Source organism: Erpetoichthys calabaricus, chromosome 6 (assembly GCF_900747795.2).
Source record: "Erpetoichthys calabaricus chromosome 6, fErpCal1.3, whole genome shotgun sequence".
Classification (NCBI taxonomy): Eukaryota; Metazoa; Chordata; class Cladistia; order Polypteriformes; family Polypteridae; genus Erpetoichthys; species Erpetoichthys calabaricus.
This window is the reverse complement of record NC_041399.2, coordinates 18,478,811-18,501,881: the sequence shown is the minus strand read 5'-3', so window position 1 is coordinate 18,501,881 and position 23,071 is coordinate 18,478,811. Positions and strand designations below refer to the sequence as shown.

The 23,071-nt window shown below is 40.6% G+C and overlaps 1 protein-coding gene across 1 annotated transcript in view; it reads right to left on the bottom strand.

Moving 5' to 3' along the window:
* Window positions 1-22,068, bottom strand: part of LOC114653216 (suppressor of cytokine signaling 6) — a 49,938-nt gene extending 27,870 nt beyond the window's left edge. The window contains exon 1 of the mRNA XM_028803406.2: window positions 21,675-22,068. The gene's annotated coding sequence lies outside the window, so the exon portion shown is untranslated. The remainder of the gene's footprint in view (window positions 1-21,674) is intronic.
* Between the last annotated feature and the right edge of the window lie 1,003 nt (window positions 22,069-23,071).

Below are 23,071 nucleotides of genomic sequence, written 5' to 3'. Positions count from 1 at the left end.
ACATTTATGTAGCGCTTTACATACTGTAGAGAATGGGGAGCCACTTCAACCACCACCAATGTGCAGCATCCACCTGAATGACATGATGGCAGCCATTATGTACCAGTATGCTCACCACACATTAGCTATTAGGCTGTGAAGTGGTGAGAGAGACAGGGGTGATTAGGGCACCAGAATGACTAGGCCATGGAGGGAAATTTAGCCTGGACATCGGTAAACACTCTACTCTTTATGAAAGATGGCCAGGTATCATTTATAACCACATACAGTCCGACTCTCGGTTTTATGCCTCACCCAAAGGATGGTGCCATCTTTACAGCACAGTATTCAAGTTACTGCACTGGGAACCACACACACACAAAGCACAGGGTATGTGACCCCTGCTGGCCTCACCAACGCCTCTTCCAGCAGCAACCCAAGCTGTTCCTAGATGATCTCCTATCCAAATACTGGCTGGACCCGAACATGCTCAACTTCTGATGGATTACCTGTTTTGAAGCGGATGTGGTATGGCTGCTGGCAAGTAAAAAAGAGAAGCCTAGAATTCCTTTTAGGTCCTCACCCAACAACCATTTCATTTTCTTATCTGTTTTTACCTGGACTTTTACAAACACCAAGAACTTATACAAGTGTTGATCTGGTGACAACGTTTTATTTTCCTTCCCAGTGTCCATGTGACATAACATAAAACACTGGTACTTCTCTGGCAACTTTTGCAGTTCAACAAAACAGTTAAACAACCTTGCGGTCCTAACAGTAACAGCTGAATAGTCTTTTCAATAGACTGTTCCAGATTTAAATCAAACAACTTTTGGCATGCACTTCAAATCTCTATACGGTGACAATCCAGTGTTTAAGCAAACTGACATTTTCTCCTTTAAAAATGACTTAATGAAGACAATATAATGAAAGAACAGCAATATATTTTGTAAATTTAGCATCAGGTCAGAACATATTGAATACTCCACACTCACAAGTGACATTACTTAATCAAATACTAAAGTGAATCAATAATCAACTGCTAAAGGGGTTTCTTAAACACAATTTGCATTTCACAGTACAACATAAATCTATATTGAACATTTTGGTTTGGGGTGACAGTTTTACATATTAAATTGCTTTTCAAACCTTAGTTGAAATGATCACAATTTCACTTTTCGTGTGTCCTCTCTGCTGCCATGCACACAGACAGGGGAAATACGAGAGGATCTTATTAAACTCGGCCAAGCATTGCAGTTTTGCTTCCTGACTAAGAACAATGCCTCCTATTTTGACTTTCAGATCAATTCTTAATCACAATATAACTGCTTTTACCGAAATCTGAACTGGAGAGACAATGTTTTAATAGCCTTTAATTATCTAAACATAGGTTATGTGTGTCTGTGATGTCGAATGTGGTCAGGAGGCATCTCATGATAAATGTAAGCTCTTGCCGCTGCCCACTTAAGGATACATTTCAGTTATTTTAATGTACACTTCAGTACCCTGTATCTCATGTAATTTTTAATAGTTTATTTCAGGCTGTGCTTCAAATACGACCTGCTTACAACCAAAGCCAACACCTTTGATGTAAATTTTTTTTTCTGTGATTTACTTGAATTGGATCAATTGTATTTTTAATTAATGAAATTAGTCTGCAATTAACAAAATAAATTGAATTATAGTGCAGCAGTTGTGTTTCTTCAGGACTTGGACTAAGTAAGAACATTATGAAACCCATTAATCTAACTTAGGACTGATGGAGCCATCTATTTTCACAGAATCAAGGAATCTTATCTATTATTTAAAAATCCCTCATGGCGTAACTTAGTGTAGTGGGAAAAATCACATGGCCCTTTCAAGGCATTCGCAATTCTTATTTTTAACCCATTATGGAATTCGTTCAGAAATAAAAATACACAATTTGTGCATGCTTACAGAACACAATGATGTGACCAATCAGCAATTATTTGCCAACATTTTAACTTGAACTGCCACAGATTTGAGTGACACAGTCAGAGATTAATGGCATTTTAAAAAGGAATGGAAGCGTTGCATTCATTCAGTAATGTAATAGGCCTGATTAAGGTTGTCCAACCAACCATTGGACCATTTCTAACCAGCTTATCTAGTGCACTAGGTGTGTGAGTGGCACTGAAGATGAATTAATGTTCAGTGCATCCCTGTGGTCTGTGTAATTAAGCTTTGAACTCATGTAAACAGCCTGCTTACAAAATATTCTTTCATATACATGTTATATCTACTTGCTGTTGCTGGTGTTTCTTTTCTATACAGTTTACATTATACATCCATGCATTTCCTGTAAAGAAATGTGGTACAGTAGGGGACGTTGGCCCTCTTGAGTGGCACAGAATTACAAAAAAAACAAACTCTTAAAAAAGGCATACATACAATTTAAAGATTTTGGCAAGGGAGTTCAGTTTCCTTTTGGATACTGATTGAGATAAATGCTGTTTTGGTAAAATAAACCAAAGTTCCAAAAACCAAGTGTTCCTGGACTCTGGAACTTTGGATGGGGCACCACCAATTTAGAGTGAGCAGACAATCTAAGCGCATGTTTATGGGATGTGAAAGGAAACCAGAATATCTGCAGAAAGCTGCAAAACCAGTGCAGTTGTGGAAAGTAAAAACTGAGACATATTTCTAACCAAGAGGCCACCATTGTTCCTGTGTTCAGTTTACAAGTGAGAAAATGAGATGCACCATACTCCACATTCACTATAAATTATCATTTATTTAGTTACCTTTTTAAAATGTCCACATTGACAAACCATGCATATGGCTCAGGTCATAATATGGTGAAGCATGATGGGGAAGTAATAAAAAATATGTATCAGATGCTGTGCCAAGTGGTGAACAAAAAGACCTAGCAACTCTCACAACACACCACACATTTTTTCTGAAACAGAAGCTTGTAAACATTACATCTGTGTAGTTTTTGAAACTAAAGTACAATAGAATAGCAAAAACAATGTGACTAGCATAATGAAAGTACATATGATTCACAAGTAATTGTTAGGACCTGACTGATAACAGCTCCCCCTCGAGCTGCCGCCTTATCATGGTGGAGGGGTTTGCGTGTCCTAGGAGCTCTGTTGTCGTGGGCTTTATGCCCCCGGTAGGGTCACCCAAGGCAAACTGGTCCTAGGTGAGGGATGTGACAAAGAGTGGTTCAGAAAACATCCTATGACGAAGAAAAACTTTGGATGGGGTTTTCCCTCGCCTGGACGTGGGTCACTGGGGCTCCCCTCTGGAGCCAGGCCTGGAGGTGGGGCTCGATGGCGAGTGCCTGGCGGCCGGGCCTGCACCCATGGGTCTTGGCGAGGCACAGCCCAAAGAAGCAGCGTGGGTCCTCCTTCCCATGGGCTCACCACCTGAAGGAGAGGCCAAGGAGGTTGGGTGCAGTGCGAGTCAGGTGGTGGCTGAAGGTGGGGACCTTGGCGGTTCGATCCTCGGCTACAGAAGCTGGATCTTGGGACATGGAAGGTCACCTCTCTGAAGGGGAAGGAGCCTGAGCTAGTGCGCGAGGTTGAGAGGTTCCGGCTAGATATAGTCAAGCTCACCTCGACACACAGTGTGGACTCTGGAACCAGTCTCCTTGAGAGGGGCTGGACTCTCTACCACTCTGGAGTTGCCCCTGGTGAGAGGCGCCAAGCGGGTGTGGGCATACTTATACTACGTCCCGTGGGAGGTGGGGGAAATTGAGTCCGAATGGGCCATGTTCCTGTCAGGCCAAGCGGAATGCGGCTTCAGTGGTGGCTGAGGCAAAAACTCAGGAGTGAGAGGAGTTTGGGGAGGCCATGGAGAACGACTTCGAGGAGATTCTGATCCACCATCCAGTGTCTCAGGAGGGGGAAGCGGTGCAGTGTCAACACTGTATATAGTGGGGATGGTGCACTGCTGACCTCGACTCGGGATGTCATGGGTCGGTGGGGGGAGTACTTTGAAGACCTCCTCAATCCCACTAACATGCCTTCCAATGAGGAAGCAGAGCCTGGGGACTCGGAGGTGGGCTCTACCATCTCTGGGACTGAGGTCACCGAGGTGGACAAAAAACTCCTTGGTGGCAGGGCCCCGGGGATGGAGGAGATATGCCTGGAGTTCCTCAAGGCTCTGGATGTTGTAGGACTGTCTTGGTTGACAAACCTCTGCAACATCGTATGGACATTGGGGACAGTGCCTTTTTAAGAAGGGGGACCAGAGGGTGTGTTTCAACTTCAGAGGGATCACACTCTCGGTCTCCCTGGAAAAGTCTATTTGGGGGTCCGGGAGAGGAGGGTCCGTCAGATAGTTGAACCTCTGATTCAGGAGGAATAGTGTGGTTTTCGTCCTAGTCGCAGAACAGTGGACCAGCTCTACATCCTTGGCTGGGTCCTGGAGGGTGCATGGGAATTTGCCCAACCAGTCTACAGTCTACAGTTTGTGTTTTGTGGACTTGGAAAAGGCGTTCGACAGTGTCCCTCAGGGAATCCTGTGGGGGGTGCTCCGGGAGTATGGGGTATCCGACCCTCCTGATAAGGGCTGTTCGGTCTCTATACAACCAGTTTCAGAGCTTGGTCTGCATCGCCGGCAGTAAGACGAACCCGTTTACGGTGACAGTTGGACTCCGCCAGGGCTCTGTCTCCGATTCTGTTCATAATTTTTATGGACAGAATTTCTAGGCACAGCCAGGGTGTTGAGGGGGTCCGGTTTGGTGGGCTCAGGATTGGGTCACTGCTTTTTGCAGATGATGTTGTCCTGTTTGCTGCATCAGGCCGTGATCTTCAGCTCTCACTGGATCAGTTCGCAGCCGAGTGTGAAGCGGCTGGGATGGGAATCAGCACCTCCAAATCTGAGACCATGGTTCTCAGCCAGTAAAGGGTGGAGTGCCCTCTCAGAGTTGGGAGTGAGATCCTTCCTCAAGTGGAGGAGTTCAAGTATCTTGGGGTCTTGTTCACGAGTGAGGGAAGAATGAAGCGGGAGATCGACAGGTGGATCGGTGCGACGTCTGCAGTGATGCAGGCTCTGCATCGGTCTGTCGTGGTAAAAAAGGAGCTGAGCCGAAAGGCAAATCTCTCACATTACCGGCTGATCTATGCTCCTACCCTCACCTATGGTCATGAGCTGTGGGTAGTGACCGAAAGAACGAGATCACAAATACAAGCGGTTGAAATGAGTTTCCTCCGCAGGGTGTCTGGGCTTTCCCTTAAAGATAGGGTGAGGAGCTTGGTCATCTGGGAGGAGCTCAGAGTAGAGCAACTGCTCCTCCGCATCGAGAGGAGTCAGATGAGGTGGCTCGGGCATCTGATCAGGATGCCTCCAGGTCACCTCCCTGGTGAGGTGTTCCGGGCACGTCTAACCGGGAGGAGGCCCCGGGGAAGACCCAGAACACGCTAGACTATGTCTCACGGCTGGCCTGGGAACGCCTCGGGATTCTCCTGGAAGAGCAAGAAGAAGTGGCCGGGGAGAGGGAAGTCTGGGCATCTCTGCTCAAGTTGCTGCACCCGTGACCCGATCTCGGATAAGTGGAAGAGGATAGATGGATGGATGGATGGACTGATAAAAGGACAGTTCCTGGATTTGACAATAAGGGAAAATTTTGCAGAAGTGAAATATTTATTTAATTTATTTATTTTTTATTTATTTATTTGTTACACTTTGAAGTTCACATTTTTCTGGTTAAAAAAACATTTCATAATACAGGATTTGTTTCACTAGAAAACCAAGATTGTCTTTGTTTGAAAGGTCAGATATTTATCCATTGGTCATTGTTTGCAGAAGCCACTGTTAGAACACTTGTACTGTGAGTGTTTGCCCCTATTTGAGCACCTGATAACATATCAGAGCGACATGCAGGTCATTATGTGGTCTTAGTTCTCAAACTTCCAGTCTTTCAGCTTTCCCAAAAAAGTGAAGCTCTGGCTTTCTATGGCCTACAGACCTGCCTCTGCCAGCTGAAGCGACTGCTGAATAGGACAGATTCAATGACAAAAAATGCACAACTACCTGTGCTCGTCGACAATTTTTAAATGTGTTTTCATATCGAAAGTGATGGGCTGGTCTTTCTTCAATCAGGTAACTCAATACTTCAGTCTATCACTTTTTGAAAGATCCTTCAAAAGTTATTCTGGAGCAAATCACGTTTTATGCAGATGAAAATCTTCCAAAGCTACCTAGCTGCCTGTGATTTTAGCCAAGGTGGTCAAAAAAAGGTGGTGTTTTGTTGCACATGTCAAAAGAACTGTTCATACTTCACACATCCATACAAAACAGAGCTACACTATGTTAACATATAGCTGCAATGAAAAAAAAGATACTACAGCTTTTTTGGTCTCACTTTCAGAATATTGTGTTGCTTCCTTGTCCAGTATAAGCTGTGAGAATAACTGTCAAACCAGTCATGTGACTTCCTGTCTGCCTGCCTGTTTAAATGTTAGATTGAAACATTCCTAAGAAAATACACACCTAGTAAAACAAATTCTTAAACACATCGGCAATATCAGCACAACACACATTTGTAATCAGCAACTCAAAATACTAATAGCAATTATTGCAGTACGTCAGTCTAGTCCAGTGACTATGGCATAAGGACGGAAGCACATTTAAAACAAGAGAACAATGGCAGTTTCACAGGATTTCTAAAAAAAAAATGGATTAATCTTTAACTGACATACAGTTGGGACAAACGGAAAAAGTAGGGAGAGATTCAGAAAATGTGGCAATATTTAAAATTTGAATTTCTTTGACTTCTCTCTATTCTTTTATAGGTGTTACTAGGCACCTTACAGTTCCTCCACATACTGATGGGAGACAAATGTGACAACAGCAAATGTCAAATCTTACTAAAAATCTGATTTTAAAAGTATGTTGTTAGAGAGGTAGTTTTAAGAGATGTTGTACATGAAAATATCCTGAATATTCTTGGTGTTCACCAATTCATGTGATATGAAACATAATTTATTTTTTAGTATTGATTTTAATTACTTTTTCAGTTACTAAATAGAAAGATCTCAAATAATTTAGTATGTGCATATGAGATGATAAAACAGGTGGCCCTCGACAACAACATAATATTTATCATGAAATTCCCCCATTTGTTGCTACATTGGAGGAAATCTTCAGCCCCAACCACAAAAGAAATTCAGATGCTGTAGAATTTTTCATTTAATGCAATTTTTCTTGTCAGAGCTTCTCCAGCAAAGGACTATTAGTCTCTGCCAATATAGACAGTTGTAAGATTTGCCAGAATACCAGAGAAATTACAGCCTTGATTCATCATCATGCAACCAATCAGTAGTGTACGATTTAGTGGAAAAGAAAATGTTAAAATAGTAAACTTTAAAAAAAAAAAAAAAGAAAATCTTTCATGTGGATAAAGCACACAGATTATTGCAAGATTCAGTACAAATGTGAAGCAAACTCCATTTGGATGCTCATGTATCAAATTAAATTTGCAAGTAAGGAAACAATTAGGCTAGGAGATCAACCCAAGGCAGAAAGTGTCCCCTCATTGCATGTATGAAAAAAAAAAAAAAAGGCCAGAAAGGACAGGAGACGTCAAGGACCAAATCTGGTAATTGCCACACTAAGAGGAAAGCAGATGACATTAACATTTTGTACTTTAAGATGCGAGTGAACATCAACTATATGTTAGAAACTCAAACACACCAAAATGAGCAAAGCCTGACACATGACATAGACCAGAATTGTTTATTTGGTTAAGGCAGTACAAAAGGACACGTAGTTCTAAAACACTGGGGTATTTGACAATAAACACTACTCAAGCTGCAACACATTTTTGACATTCCTGACACCTGAAGATTTCTGAACACCTGTATCGTTTTTAATAAAGTTTTATCTGCATTCCTCAAAACTTATTTTTTCTTTTTAAATGCTTGCTTGCAGATGACTTAAGTGGTTATACATTTTTTAAAGTGTTTTGTAACTGAGTTTCTTAAAACTTGCATTTCAATTTATAAAAGTTTATTAGGATGGCAAATTTTATAGGTTATCACATTTTTACTAATATAAACTGAAACAGCAAATACTGTAAATAAAAAGTTACCTCAAAATGTATCCACTGCTCCTACTCCTGCACTATGATTTTGGCGATGGTGTGGGAAGACTTAATGAGGTGTGTGTAAACGGACACAGAAGTCTGTTTAACTCCAAAACCGCGCCACAAGAAATGGCTCGGGTCCACCAAATCCTTCTGCTATTGCCAGTCCATGGTGTTCAAGGACAACAAAGACCTCTCCACCCTCACCCAAGCCAATCTATACACACTATAGGCATACCAAATGGACAGCCATTCACAAACCTTTTGCTGGTTTGCTCTCGCACCGTGCTCCTTCACACGCTCTCTTCTTCTCCACATCCCCCAACCCGTCCAAAAATCCACAATAACATCTCCTGCAAAGCCTCCCTTCTCCTTTGACTCACACACATTTTGCATTTCTTTTCCACACGTCACCAAATATGAAAGTTAACATACAGTCCTATCCTACACTTCCCAGAAAACTTCACCCCCCTTTTAACCACCTACTTTGGCATTCAACACCCAAAACTTCTGCTAAAAGCCAGAGTCCCACTGAACATGAAGGCCAAATATAAACAAACCTTCACATGTTCATTGGTACCCAAACATTTCCATTAGTTCTTTTTAAATGCTAAGAGTTCATTTGTTTGCCTGGTGTCTTCTATTAAAAAAATTACTATACAGGATATCTGTGTTTGTGTCTGTCCTACCTATTAGCAGACATGATGTTCAATGAAGATCTCAGAAACAATAGGCAAAAAAATACAAAAACGATATACAAGTTGTAAGCCAAACACAAAAACTTGTATAAAAAAAAAACAAATGACACAACCTGTAAGTCAAACACTTAAAAACTTGCACACAAAAAAAGAAGTGGAAGTGTCAGAACCTTCTTGAATTTAGGATACATTATTGTTGAGTATAATAAGCAATGTTTAACATCATACACAGCATCTGTCGATGAGTGTTTGGTCCTTTAACAATTATAATCATTTACTGTATGGCTTGGCTTGAAGCTGGGATGTTTTATCTGCATGCTGGAAGGTTGGTACTAAGCAAAGCAGTATGTCACACTTCATTTTATTTCTTTTATAATAAAATGAAGAGATTTGATAACACTGCATCTAAAACTAAACCATTTGTGCTTTTACAGGTTTCGCTGTCTTTATTCCTAGCAGAGAAGTGACAGGGTTGTGTTTTTATGACTATAAGCATCCTGGAGCCCAAGAGTGAATTTGTTCAGGTTCTCTTTTATACAGTAATGTGAACCTACATTTAATGTGCCTGAATTCTATTTACTTTATATAAAAAGGCATTGGTGATGAGGAGTCTCAAGTAGTGATTTAAGTGTATTAGTAGACTTTTGTTGTTTCACTGTGTTAGTTTAGCATCTTGTGTGTGTGTGGGTGTGTAATGGTTACACTTACTTACAGTTCCCCAACTCGAGTACAGTATTTATTTATTTTTTAACGAGACGGCATACTTTTGTTCCCTTATTAAATAAGCAAATCTTTCATCTGGAGACTGTGGATTCTTTATATTTGCCACATTGGAGTGATGAATATTTTTAAGTGTAGGACCCTCATTTACAGGTCACTTACTATGTAGTTCTTGCTGAAATGGGAGATGAGCACATGTGTGTGTGTGTTTTTTTGTGTTTGTGTATAAACTAAAAACTAATGTAGCCTGCTTTTCATAAATAGATCTTATCCAGGTCAATCACGTTGACCCTAAAACCACTGTTCAAATTCATTTTTACTTTATTCTCTTTTTAACACATAGAAACCAGCCAAACACATAAGCTGTGCCATTCTTGCTTTCTGTGCTGTGACCTTTGGGCAAATAGCCAGTAAAAAAAGCTAGACAGGGAGAAGGGGGGGGGGGGGGGGGGGGGGTTGGTTGGGGGGGGTTAGGGGGAAAGACGTCCTAATAAGAAACTGGACATCTAAAATCCCACCTCCCAACATTTAAGCATCACCACCTACATATGTATAAGCATAAAACATTAAATAGCTAGCATTCAGGTACTCAAGTATAATATGCAAAATCATGTGGAAAAATTAAAATTAAAAAATACATTTATCAAATTTCTTGGATTTTAACATCCCTCTCAAACAGCATTTGCATAAAATTATGCTCCAATACTTACGTTTAACAAAATATGCAGTGAGGCTTAGTTAAAAAAGAACCTGCACATCAAAGGACATTTCCTGCTTTTTGCACACTGACAAACTCTTAGTAAGTCTCTTAATCGGACTGCTCCAAACATTTAAAAAGTCTAAATTTGCATAAGCAGCCCTAATTCAGGGTGTTCATAAGAATGGTAATTGGTTTACTTCATAAGGTAGAAGTACAAATAAACTTGAGTAGTTGCATTAAACATTTGAAACATTAAAATGATACTTCAATTTAAATGTCTGAAGTTTAAAAATATTTTTGATTGTGACAGAAATATCTAATTTTCCACCCTAGGTCCACAGAGGGCTAGATTTCTAGTAAAGTATTGAAAGTGGGGGAAAAAAAATCTAATTTGTAATCAATAACCTTGATATAGTCTAAAAACGATATCCCACATGCTTATCTTTAAACTTTGTCATTTTTAACCTTCTGGGAACGGATCTTACAAGGCTAGGATCACCAGCAAATATTCATATTCGTCATCAGCAATCTCAAAACAGCACATGGCAACACTCCACGTGTCCATATTACTGATCATTTTTTTTTTGCGCGAATAAGGAGCAACTTTGACCTTTGAATTCCATTAAGAGAGTGAACCTCTGCTGTTTGTTGATGTGGCACAACTTCCAAGTCCTCTGATCATTTTTGCTAAAGACATCTACTACTTTAATTTTTATCTTAAGAGATTAATTTCATGTATAAAATAGGGTCCATAAATGGCTTAAAAATGAGTGCTTTTAGTACACTAATTATATTATATATATATATTTGTAGCAGGGGCGGCACAGTGGCGCAGTGGGTAGCGCTGCTGCCTCGCAGTTGAGAGATCTGGGGACCTGGGTTCGATTCCCGGGTCCTCCCTGCGTGGAGTTTGCATGTTCTCCCCGTGTCTGCGTGGGTTTCCTCCGGGCGCTCCGGTTTCCTCCCACAGTCCAAAGACATGCAGGTTAGGTGGACTGGCGTTTCTAAATTGGCCCTAGTGTGTGCTTGGTGTGTGGGTGTGTTTGTGTGTGTCCTGCGGTGGGTTGGCACCCTGCCCAGGATTGGTTCCTGCCTTGTGCCCTGTGTTGGCTGGGATTGGCTCCGGCAGACCCCCGTGACCCTGTGTTCGGATTCAGCGGGTTGGAAAATGGATGGATGGATGGATATTGTAGCAGTTAAGGCTTTTGTCCACCTCTTGAACCCTCAGGTACCACTCTGAACGTGAGGTAAAAGTATAACTATTCTTTATTTTATAATTATACTGTGCACAAAGCACTGCACACACCACACTACTCATATAATCAATAAACTATTCAATAACCAATCCTCCTCGCCCAGACACGTCGCCACCCTACCTCCCAGCTCAGCTCAGCGTTCTGGGCTTCCCATAGTCCTTTTATATCTCCTGACCCGGAAGTGGTTCCAAGCACAACCCACAAGTCCATTTCCTTCCGGGTCAGGGCAAACCATCCTTTTCTTCATCCCGGGAGCACGTCGTTCCTTCTGGACACGTGATGCTGACGCACTCCCGGGTTATAGGGCACACAAGAGCCCACTAGCCCCCCTACAGCGACTCCCGGTGGTCCCCAAGGTATCCAGCAGGGCTGTGTATAGAAACTACAAAGTCCATGAGGCCCTGCTGGAACTCGGGACACCATCATGCTGTCCGGAGGGCTCCTCCTAGCGGCCTGGGGGTGGCGACCGGAGTCCATAGCCGGTCGTCCATCACAATATATATATTACATATACATAAAAATGAATGCTGTTTGTGTACACTTTAATCCACAAAAATTGTGTGCTTTTGTAGAATTGATTCTGGTAAGTATAAATACTAACAAGCTAAAGAAAAAAATCAAAATTTAATTGCTGGTAACTCCTAAATAAAAGCAAATGAAGGATCTTAATGTAACATTCTGACATTGACAGCTTTAAATCGGGAGTAAACTGGGCACACTAAACACAAAGCACCATGCTGCAATCTGAGAATCTGTGTTAGTTGCCCAGCCTCTCATATAAAAGAGTTTGTATTTTGAAATACTGTTTGGTAGTAATCTGCATTAGAAGGACAGAATTTATTTACTTAGAAACTACACCATGGCAAAGAGAGCAACTGAAACACACACTAATGAAGGGGGATGGTACTTAACAGTGCTGACAGAGACGGTGTCATAGATGGAACATGGTTTCCAGAATAGGGGGCTTCCCTCTGGTTTTAAAGGCCTCTTTTTGAAGTTGTTAACTCCTAAAGCTTAGTAAATACTAACTGCACACACAAGGGATTTATTAAAAAAAACCATAAAACTTAATTCTTATATAGCTTTATTATATGCTTTCCATCATGTCAAAAGTATGTATAAAATAACAGTTCTAACAAGTGAAAAGAAACAGTACAGTGCTATAAACCTCTAGGTTCCTGCTTTTCACATCCTTTCTCCTTTACATGTTCCAAAGTAGCACAAACCATGGGTCTGAAGTATGCACAAATAATCATAGACTTTAACTAAATGTAAAAGATAATTATTTAGTGCAATGTGATTTCACCAGTATTTTTCAAATAACATTTCCCCCATTGGTACAATTTTTTACAACAAAATAAATGGTAAGCAAGTAGTTTTGAAAAATTTGTGGCCTTCGCTGTGCCTTTACACTGCCATTTACAGCTGAAAATTCAGTTGTTTTTTTTTTCTCCCCCAGCTGTGTAAATACCAAAGACATGCAGAACATAACTAAATTCAAGATCCACACCCATAAGGGAATCTCAGTTCGGAGAATGTGGTCAATATGAGAATTCTCTGGCTGGATTTTGAAAGTAGAATGGTTCTATTTTATTTTTCCTTTGTTTTTTCACAAATGTGACCCGGGAAATTCTTGCATTACTAAACCCAAGAATGTATTCTATGCACTTATCCACTAACATCAACACTGACCTGGCAATTTCCCATGCTGACATTGTTCACTCATGAAACTCTCCTTAGAGATAAAGAGACAGGGCTTCTGGAAGGTGCAAAGGAAACACAACACCACTGACCACAAACTATTTCTGTCTAAATGATGTTGATGAACTACAATAGTCAAGTGCTATTCTAATCCTTTATTTTTTTAACCAATAGCACAATGGACTTGAACCAAGGCAACACGGAGGAATGTTGGTTGCACTGCTGCCTTACAACAAGGAGACCAGTGTTCATGTCATGGGTCCTCCCTGCATGAAGTTTGCAATATCTCCCTTTGTCCATGTCGGTTTCCTCTGGGTGCTCCAGTTTCCTCCCACAGTCCAAAGGCATAAAGTTTAGGTGGATTGGTGATGCTAAATTGGCTCTAGTGTGTGTGCGTGTGTGTTCATCCTAAAATGGACTAGTGCCCTGTTCAGAGATTGTTCTCGACTTTCGTCCTATTTACTGGGACAGGCTCCAACTCTAGTCCATGACCCTACCATCTTAAAAAAATAGATGGTTTTGTATCCCAAAAATACATCAGATACATAAAAAAATACTACAAAAACGATAAGGCAAAAAACACTTCAACCAAATAAAAAACTGAAAGGATGTAAAACCATATGACATTGAACTTTTACTCTTCCTGAAGGCTGGGCCAACTCAATTTTACGAAACAGACATCAAGGGACAATACATTTGGCTCATACCTCTCTCTTCATTAAAGGCCATGCCATATTACCAAACTTTTCCAGTGATTTTTGGTAACAGACCTAATTTACTGTATATAATCTTAGCAAGTCAAGGGGTGGTCGAGACATGCACCTGTGACCACCGGTATTGTAGGGTGACCCAACCAGCAACTCAGAAAACCAATCTGAGACTCAACCTAAAAATAGGTTTGATTTTTGTCTTAAGTCACAGGATTTGGTTCTGCATACACTATGCATAAGAGCCAGCCACTGATCAGTGCTCACCAGTAGTATTTGTATGCATATAATGGAGTAAGGAGGGATGGTGTTTTGGACCCAAGAAATAGAAGAGAATCTTGTCTGTCTGATGCTCTGTGTTTTATGTACCACAATAAAACAGAAAAAAGGGGTGGAGAGGGTGAGATTGCAGCTGAACTGGCTGTACCTGTAAACCTTTTGCACAGCCACTGGTTCTGTCAGGCAGCATGCAATTGGCTGTCAGAAAATAGGGGAGCACGTGAAACTATGGAAATGTGAAACTTTGTAGGAGAGTCACTACACAGTCGTGTTATTTGGCATTCCTAACAATTCCTGGTAGGCAAAGAGATCAGCAAATGCGGTTGAGAAGTTTGATATCCATATGGACTAGAAGTCAAATACAGTTGACCCTTGATATACGACCGGCCTGACATGCGAACAACTTGATTTACGACCAAAATTTTTATTTTGATTTACAACCAACATCTTGCGTTACGACCTGAATGCCGTCATGTGTATCCGCTTGCGCGATTGTAAACAAACAGCCAAGAGCGTTAGTAAGCGTCAGTCTGAGCCCAGATACATGTGTTTGTGGACGTAATTTCGGTCAGTGCAGTGATTTATCTATATATAATTCACTAAGACCATGGCAAGCAAGACACATAATTGCTAAGGAAGGAAGAGAAGATAACGAAGGTAAAGAAAGCGATCACAATCGAAACGAAGAAGGAAATTGTGTGGAAATATGAGAGTTTCTGGTAGGCTAGGCACTTTTTATAACTTTTTGGTTAGTACATTAGAAAAATTATTGGTGTTTTGGTAAAATATGCACATTATACAACCCTTTTTTTATTATGAAAAGGTTAAGTAAGTGTTGCAGTGGGAGGTTCGGAAAACATTATGGGTATTTCCATTATTTCTTATGGGAAAAATAGTATTTTGACTTACAACCAGCTTGAGTTACAACCAGCCCTCGCGAACGAATTAAGTTCGTAAGTCAAGGGTCCACTGTAATTTGTCACAGATTAATGAGAAACGCAGACTAAAACTAAATCTCTGCATCATTGTGCCCACAGGTAGTGAGGCTGATCCATGGTTTGGATACATAAGAGTTTACAGACAGCAAAATCTGTCCAATTTCCAGATTACAAATAACCAACCTTGCACAATATAAATTTCACTATCTTACTATTGTTGAACTTGTAATCAGGATTTTGGCATAGTCTGCTTGTTTCAATCAAAAGGTTCTGCTTTTGTTCAAACATATGCCAATCCAGCAAATACTTTCACCTGCTGAAACTACCAGGGTGACTTTCCCCAGATCCCTGACAGAGCTTTGCTCAAATATGCCCTAGAATTAGCAATTTACTTGAAAATTCCTACAACAGACTAAATACATGAAAGGGGCTCATATTATGTTCTTTGTAACACAACAGATTAGCATTATTAAAATTGTTCCTATACAGAAAAATTATGTACGAAAAATTAAAAGGTGTCATTTTGCTTGACTTCTCACTACAAAAACTTAAAAAATACACTCACCAGAATTCCTAGGTATTTAACAATTATACCGGGCTATTCAAAATGAAAGAGCAGATTTTAAACATTTATTTTAAACAAATTGTACAAGACAGAAACACATTCTGCACATCACCGGATAGAGGAAAGTTCAAACTTTGGTCCTATGGTCCTTGAGGTTGCATGCACTCAAGATGAGCATCATGTGTTGTGTGACAAACATTAAAACAGTACACCATTTCTTCCCATACACGAGTCAGCTGGTCCCTAGTTACTGAATTCATAGCTTCCTCAATTCGATGTCGCAAATCTTGAATATTAAATCTTGAAGCATTGCAGTGCAAAATTCAACCCTTTTTTCATGGCTGTCAGGATGCAATGCCTGCACTAATTGCAACTTGTAAGGCTTCATATGTAGACGTTGTCTAAGAATACGCCATTGCGTTGTTTGAGGAATTACAAGTTAAATGCTTGCCCGTGATGTGGATTTCCTAGGGCACCGTTTGAACACACCTCGGATACGCTTGACATTTTCATTTGACGTGCATGGACGACCAGTGCTTTTACATTTGCATATGCAACCTTTTTTATGCCACTCATAAATTTGCTTATGACGAGAGGGCTGTTTGTTGAACCATCAGCGGAATTCATGTTGTACTTGAACAATGGACTCACACTTTGCAAATTGCAGCACACAAAATGATTTCTCTCACCATTTTACCATAAACGAGAAACAGAGCTCTGTGTCATTCACTGATACTTTTAGGTGGGCTTTTAAACTGAACTTTCCTCTATCCAGTGATATGCAGAATGTGTTTCTGTCTTGTACAGTTTGCCAAAATAAATTTTTGTAATCTTTCATTTTGAATAGGCCGGTATTATTGGGGGAATGGGTGGGATAAGAAAGTGAAAAAAATTTAATACTGAAGTATTTAATCTTTTTTAAGTTATAATTAAAAATAGTTATAAACGACGTACTGAAAAATAGCCTCATACATTTTATAAAAAAAATACTACAGAAACAATTCATGGAGATGAATTCAGAGTGAGCAGGAACACTCAATAAAACTGAATAAAAAAAAAAAAAAATTATCAAGTGACGGTGAGACACAAAAAAGGAAGGAAGGCAGATTCACCTGCGTTTGTATGTCAGCTTTTATGTCCAGTTCCGTTGCCTCAAAACACCCCGCACATCTACAGTTATTCCCAGTTTCAGATAAAAAGTAACAGCGTCAGATCCCAGGGAGGGGGGTGGGTATTTTGGGGAGGTAATATGTATCGTGACTGAGAGAATAAAAGTGGAAAAAAAAAACAAAAAGGAAACTTTTACAAGAACTATAAATGTTCACTGGCTGTTACAGACGCAAACCAAATGTATGCGTTTACTGTATAATATTAACCACTAGACAAAGAGCCCATTTTGACAACGTAAGATGAAACGGGCAAAAGTTTGTATCAGCAGTGCGTGAAGAACAAATGATAAGTAACGAACAAGTTGTTTTGTAATGATTGTAGTCCGCCCAGGACTATAGTATAATATTGAATAATGAATGTTCCAGTACAATATGGAACAGTAATAAGTATAAGCACCACAAACCTAAAATAGGTGTATTGAATGAATGCGTAATTGAAACAGAATGCGTAATTAGGCCTGGAGCTGTAGTCGAAATCGCCTTTCAGGCCTCTAGAGCTTTAATCGAAGTCACCTTTCTCTTTGAATTTTTGCGGCTGTAAATGCGCCGCCTGTCGCGATGTTGGGGTTGGATGTCGGTCTCGTAAGGTTTTTCGGGCAGCTGCGCAGAAGGTGACTGCGCATTCGGCTTCGGATGGACGTGAGTGAGGAGGCAGGCGAATTATGTATTAAGATAAGAGCAGCTCACTACTGAAAATGGTAAATATAGGAGGCAGTCGGGATCAAAACGGGAACTCTTGATTACAAGTCAGCAAATCTTACCGCTACGCCAGGGAAGCCGTTGTATCGCCCTTGAACCTTTTGTGAAAGTGATCTTTGGACTTCAGACTTCACACATTATATAGTTTATGCCTACATTTTGTTATTTACTACTAAAATATGAAAAATGTTTGTTTTAACAATGCGTTTACACAGATTATTGTAGAAACGGAACACAAATGAAATGCATGTGTTCCAAATAACTATATTTTTTCCACTCTAAAACTCCAGAACTTCACTCCCTGATAATCAATGCATGAGCTGAGAGAACTTTGTACACGTTCTGCGGCGGTGGGGGGATGGAATAGCAGGCTTTTTGCTGCTTGTCTTTATCGGCACATTTACAGGACAAAAGACGCTGACACACAGGTGCGAAGGGATTTACGAGTTTTTTCATAGGCTTTGGTAATTCTAGTGTTAAACCTCACACATTTAGTTTGGTTTGCTCTTTATCATTGAAGTGTGTCTTATCACCATGCCAAGATCAAAAGAGCTCCCTGAGGCCTACAGAAAGAAAGTTATAGATGCCTGGATGTCTGGGAAGGAATTTAAAAAGATCTCCAAACAATTGGAAATCAGCCATACACTGGTCTAGATCATCACCTGCAAGTGGAGATGACTTTAAGCAACTGCCAACTTGTCCATGCCAGGCAACCCCCACAAGTACAGACCAAGACCAGAGCATAATATTCTGAAAGCAGTCTTTAAGAACTCCAGAATGTCATTACAGGACCCAAAGGTATCGCATGCCCAGCTGATGTCAAACTGCACGAGTTCACCATTAGGAAGAGGCAGCACAAATTAGATTTACAGTAAATGGTAGATGTGTAATAAAGAAAATCAGGGCCTTACAAAAGTTTGTCTGCGAACACCTAGGCAAAGACCAGGCCTTCTGGAACAATGTGATCTGGACAGATGAATCAAAGATGGAGCAGGCCACAGGGACTGTAGACCTGCTTCCCACAAACTGAAGACAGAGTTTCAGGAGAAGAACCTCAAGACCAATTATGATATCCATGGTAGAAATGTTAAAACCTGGGACTGCTTTGGTACCTTGGGGCCTGGGCAGCTTGCAGTCATCAAGTCAACTATGAATTTGACACCATATTAAAGTGTGCTTCAGGAAATTGTGAGGACATCTATGCAAAGGTTGAAGTTGAACTGGAAATGGACCTTTCAACACAGTAATGATCCAAAGCACACTAGCAAATCCACCAAGGAGTGGTTTAAAAAGAACAAGCGGAGGGTTATGGACTGGTCCAGTCAAAACCCTGGTTTGAATCCTATTGAAATGTGGTGTGGGGTTTGGAAAACGGGCAGCACATGCAAGGAAACCCACAAACATATTGCAAAAGGAGGAATACAGCACGGAGGAGTACTCAAAAATGTATCCAAGTCAATGGCAGAGACTTGTGGGTAGTTACACAAAACACCTACAAGAAGTCATTTCCGCTAAAGGGGGCCATCCGAGTTTCTGATGCAAAGAATGGACTTACATTTTACCCAGTTCACCATTACATCTATTGATATTTTTGTTGAAGAAATTATTAAAAAGGCAAATATCCTTGTGTTTACTCAATTTATACCACCTATACCCTGTAGGCACAGTTTGCATGAATATCTGCTTGCCTGTTCAAATTTGTACAAGAAAAAAACAACAAAAAAAAAAAAAACAATTGGGATGTAAATACTTTTTTACAGGACTGTAACTGACCTGGAAAGATGAACAGCTCATCCAAAGAGCAGAACATTAAAGCCTAGACAGATGCTGCTGCTCTGAGGTTCTCTTGGGTCTTACAGCAAGTGAGACAGACTACAGTGTCTTAAGAGAATGGGTTTAAAGTTGTCCAATATTTCAAATCACTTTTAAGAGTGGGGATTAAAAAAAAAAAAAAAAAAGAGGACCAACCTAGTTGCTCTTCCACATGAGCTAGCGACACTGAATGGGCAAAGTTGTTCAATGGCTTTGAATTGGACAATGGCCAGGTCAATTTATGAAAGCAACTGGAGCACCTAAATCAGGGGTAGGCAACGTCGGTCCTGGAGTGCCACAGTATGTGCAGGTTTTTGTTCCAACCCAGTTCCTTAACGAGAACTCAATTATTGCTGATGAAGCACATATTGCTTAAGTGACATTTTAATGCTTCATTTTAGTGGTCTCGCTTGTTAAGGTTCTCCAACCTTAATTGCTTATTTCAATCTTAAACTGCTGCATTCAGTGTTTTAATTGCTCCTTATTAGCAATAAGATGTAAAACAGGGGTAGGCAATGTCGGTCCTGGTGAGCCGCAGTGGCTACAGGTTTTCATTCCAACCCAATTGCTTAATTAGAAACCAATCATTGCCAATCTCAGACCTTATTTAATTTATGGCTTGTTAGTCTGTGCAATGTAAGGCTTTTATATCGTAGATTTTTTTCCTTTCCAAGGATATCATCCAAATGATTTGAAGCCTAAAACAGATCATTTTCAGTCTGTCACATTTTTCTATTAAGTGTTTTATTAAATCAAACCGTGCATGATGAACACACACAGATGTAATTGGAAAAAAGCTAGCTGGAGAACTGCTGGCTGCTTTGTCTTTTACATCTTATTGCTAATAAGGAGCAATTAAAACACTGAATGCAGCAGTTTAAGATTGAAATAAGCAATTAAGGTTGGAGAACCTTAACAAGCGAGACCACTAAAATGAAGCATTAAAATGTCACTTAAGCAATATGTGCTTCATCAGCAATAATTGAGTTCTCGTTAAGGAACTGGGTTGGAACAAAAACCTGCACATACTGTGGCACTCCAGGACCGACGTTGCCTACCCCTGACCTAAATGATAAAACTATTTGTGCACATCACAATATACTAACATTGTCTCTGGGGTGGTGTGGTGGGTATGTCAAACCAGAAGAGGCTTTGGGACATACCCAGAACAATGGGCATGGGAACAGTTTGGTCTCCCTGGAGGAGATGGCGGAAAAAGGGGACTCCTGTGGACACCAATTGTCAGCCTGCTTCCCATGCAACTCGGATAAGTAGTAGAGGATGGATGGTGTTCTAGAATTGGTGCCAGTCCTCAGAGGGTATGCAGGTGGAACTTACCAAGCTTAATTAGTGGTGCTGTTGAGGGGCAGCCAAATGAACAGACCACTAAAGCCAAGGGTGATCCTGCAGATTTACCATCCTCTTCGATCTTGCAGTAAAACTAAAAACTATGTGCATAAACAATAGCTTTAAATGAAGGTTTGAAAGTCATCTAATATTTACAGCACTTAAAAGTGAATGAAAAGGTTGAGGACCGCCAACCACAACCCCCCCATCGGTGATCTAGCGAATCACTGAATTGAGAAAGTTGGACAAAGGCTTTGAATCGGAGAGAGACGGATTAGATTTTTGAAAGCATGTAGGGGGTCCAAAAACTGACAAATGCACTTGTGCACAGTACAATGTACGTTAGTGCTATACAACGGTTATTAATATTGACCACAACGCAACCATCATTTAGATATGTTTTGCACAATTTAAAACGGCGCACAACTCTTTTACGCGTTTAGTTGCTTTGTCGTGCAAAGGCATGCGAATTACAATAAATACAACTACAAAGGTTTTGCCACTGCAAAAAGAAAAGAAAAAAAAAAAAAGTATTGTTTCCGTAACGCCGTGATGGCTCTTCCTTTCCTGCAGATAAGTCATGGCCCAGGTAGGATCATGAAGCCTGGGGCTCGATTTCCATGTGCACACCGGGAATCTTTTGCTTCCCCTCAAAGTGGATGATCCAAATCAACCAGCTACATATCAAAATATAAAGTTTCTCCAGGTTGTTGGCATCTGAAACCAATGCGTTTTCAACGAAAAGGCGGTCCCCGAAAATAAGCGAAATCATGCGGTCGAGATGGCTAGGTAAGCAAGCTACTTGCAAAGGCCTCGTCGGTATGAACTTTAACTCTTTTTATACCTTACAGAACTGAAAACAACATAAAAATGAGGAGGAAATAGAAGTTGGGTGAAAACAAGAAGCGAGGGTCTGCCACTGCACACGCACTCCTTGCGTCTACCTGCAATGGCCTCTTCCCTCCCTACCCACGCATCCACACCTTCCTTCATTTGTTTTTTTTTTCTCTGTTGTTTTCTTGCCCCCTTTAAAATGTGCACCTACCTCACACAAAGTGTCCTCCGTCCAGCCGTGTCGACTCCAAACCCCAAGTCGCGCCAAATATGTAAACGTCACGATTCTGATTTCTCCCCGATCTCTCTCGTCTAACTCCACGAGCGCCGATCTCGATCACAGCCCGCAGTTCAACGCTGAGGAGGAGCCGCCGCCGTCTCCGACACAGCCGCTAAAGCCCTCGGCTCTCGTCTTCATCCTTCACGCCGCTCCGACTTCCCGAAACAATAAAATAACTTTCTCAAGCTTTCCCCGCTGCGATGGAAGGTCCTATTATGGGGTGTTTAAACTTTTTTTTTTCCACCTCTTCTTGTCTCCCTCAACCCCCGTTACGCTTCCTCGCTCGAGCCTTTGTTGCCTGTTGCATCATGGGAGTGACGGGCGGTGGGGCGGAACTCATGTTTACTTTCCAGCGTTCAAGTCGGGGGGCTGACGGCGGCGCGCACTTCCGTGAGCGAGGCGGGGCGGGGCAAGCGTCGAGTGGCAGCTATGGTGACGACAAACCTAACAGAAGCCACAAAAGCACCGTTCATTCCAGTCGTATCTTCATATTTAAATTATAGTAATTTATTAAGTTTCTTAAAAATCAGAAATGTATTTATAATACCTAAGTCTGTACTTAATTTCCTTAGCTCTTCCGTATTACTGATTTTCATGTTACTTGTAATAATGTCAAATTTATGTTATAAAAATATTTTGAATCTATCTATCTATCTATCTATCTATCTATCTATCTATCTATCTACCTCTCTGTCCAGGTGCTCAGGATAATTTGTGTGTCTGTTATATCACAAATGAGGTTATTTGTTAGGTTTGCTTTTAGAATTGAATTTAGTATTTTACTCTGGTTTATTGTCCTTTATTCTATTTAATGCTTTGTTATCTGTTTCATTGTTCTATTCAGGAAAACATTTGTATCCAATGTTACATATACTCTGCTGTTTTTTTTCTAAGACTCTGTGAAGCACTTTGAGCATGGGAAAGGCGCTATATAAATAAGATGTACTATTATTATTATTATCTATCATATAGTGCCTTTCTCATCTATGTATCTCTCTATCTATCTGTCTGTCTGTAATGCAAAGTTGGCTGACTTGACTCACTCATTCATTTCCTATTAGTTAAAACGTTGAAATTTGGCAAGACGGTACAAGCAGGCCACTAGGAATCTTCTAAGAAAGGACATTTTGATAGATAGATAGATACTTTATTAATCCCAAGGGGAAATTCACTTACTCCAGCAGCACCTTACTGATACAAAAAAACAATATTAAATTAAAGATTGATAATAATGCAGGTAAAAACAGACAATAACTTTGTATAATGTTAAATGTTAACGTTTACCTGGTGGAATTGAAGAGTCGCATAGTTTGGGGGAGGAACGATCT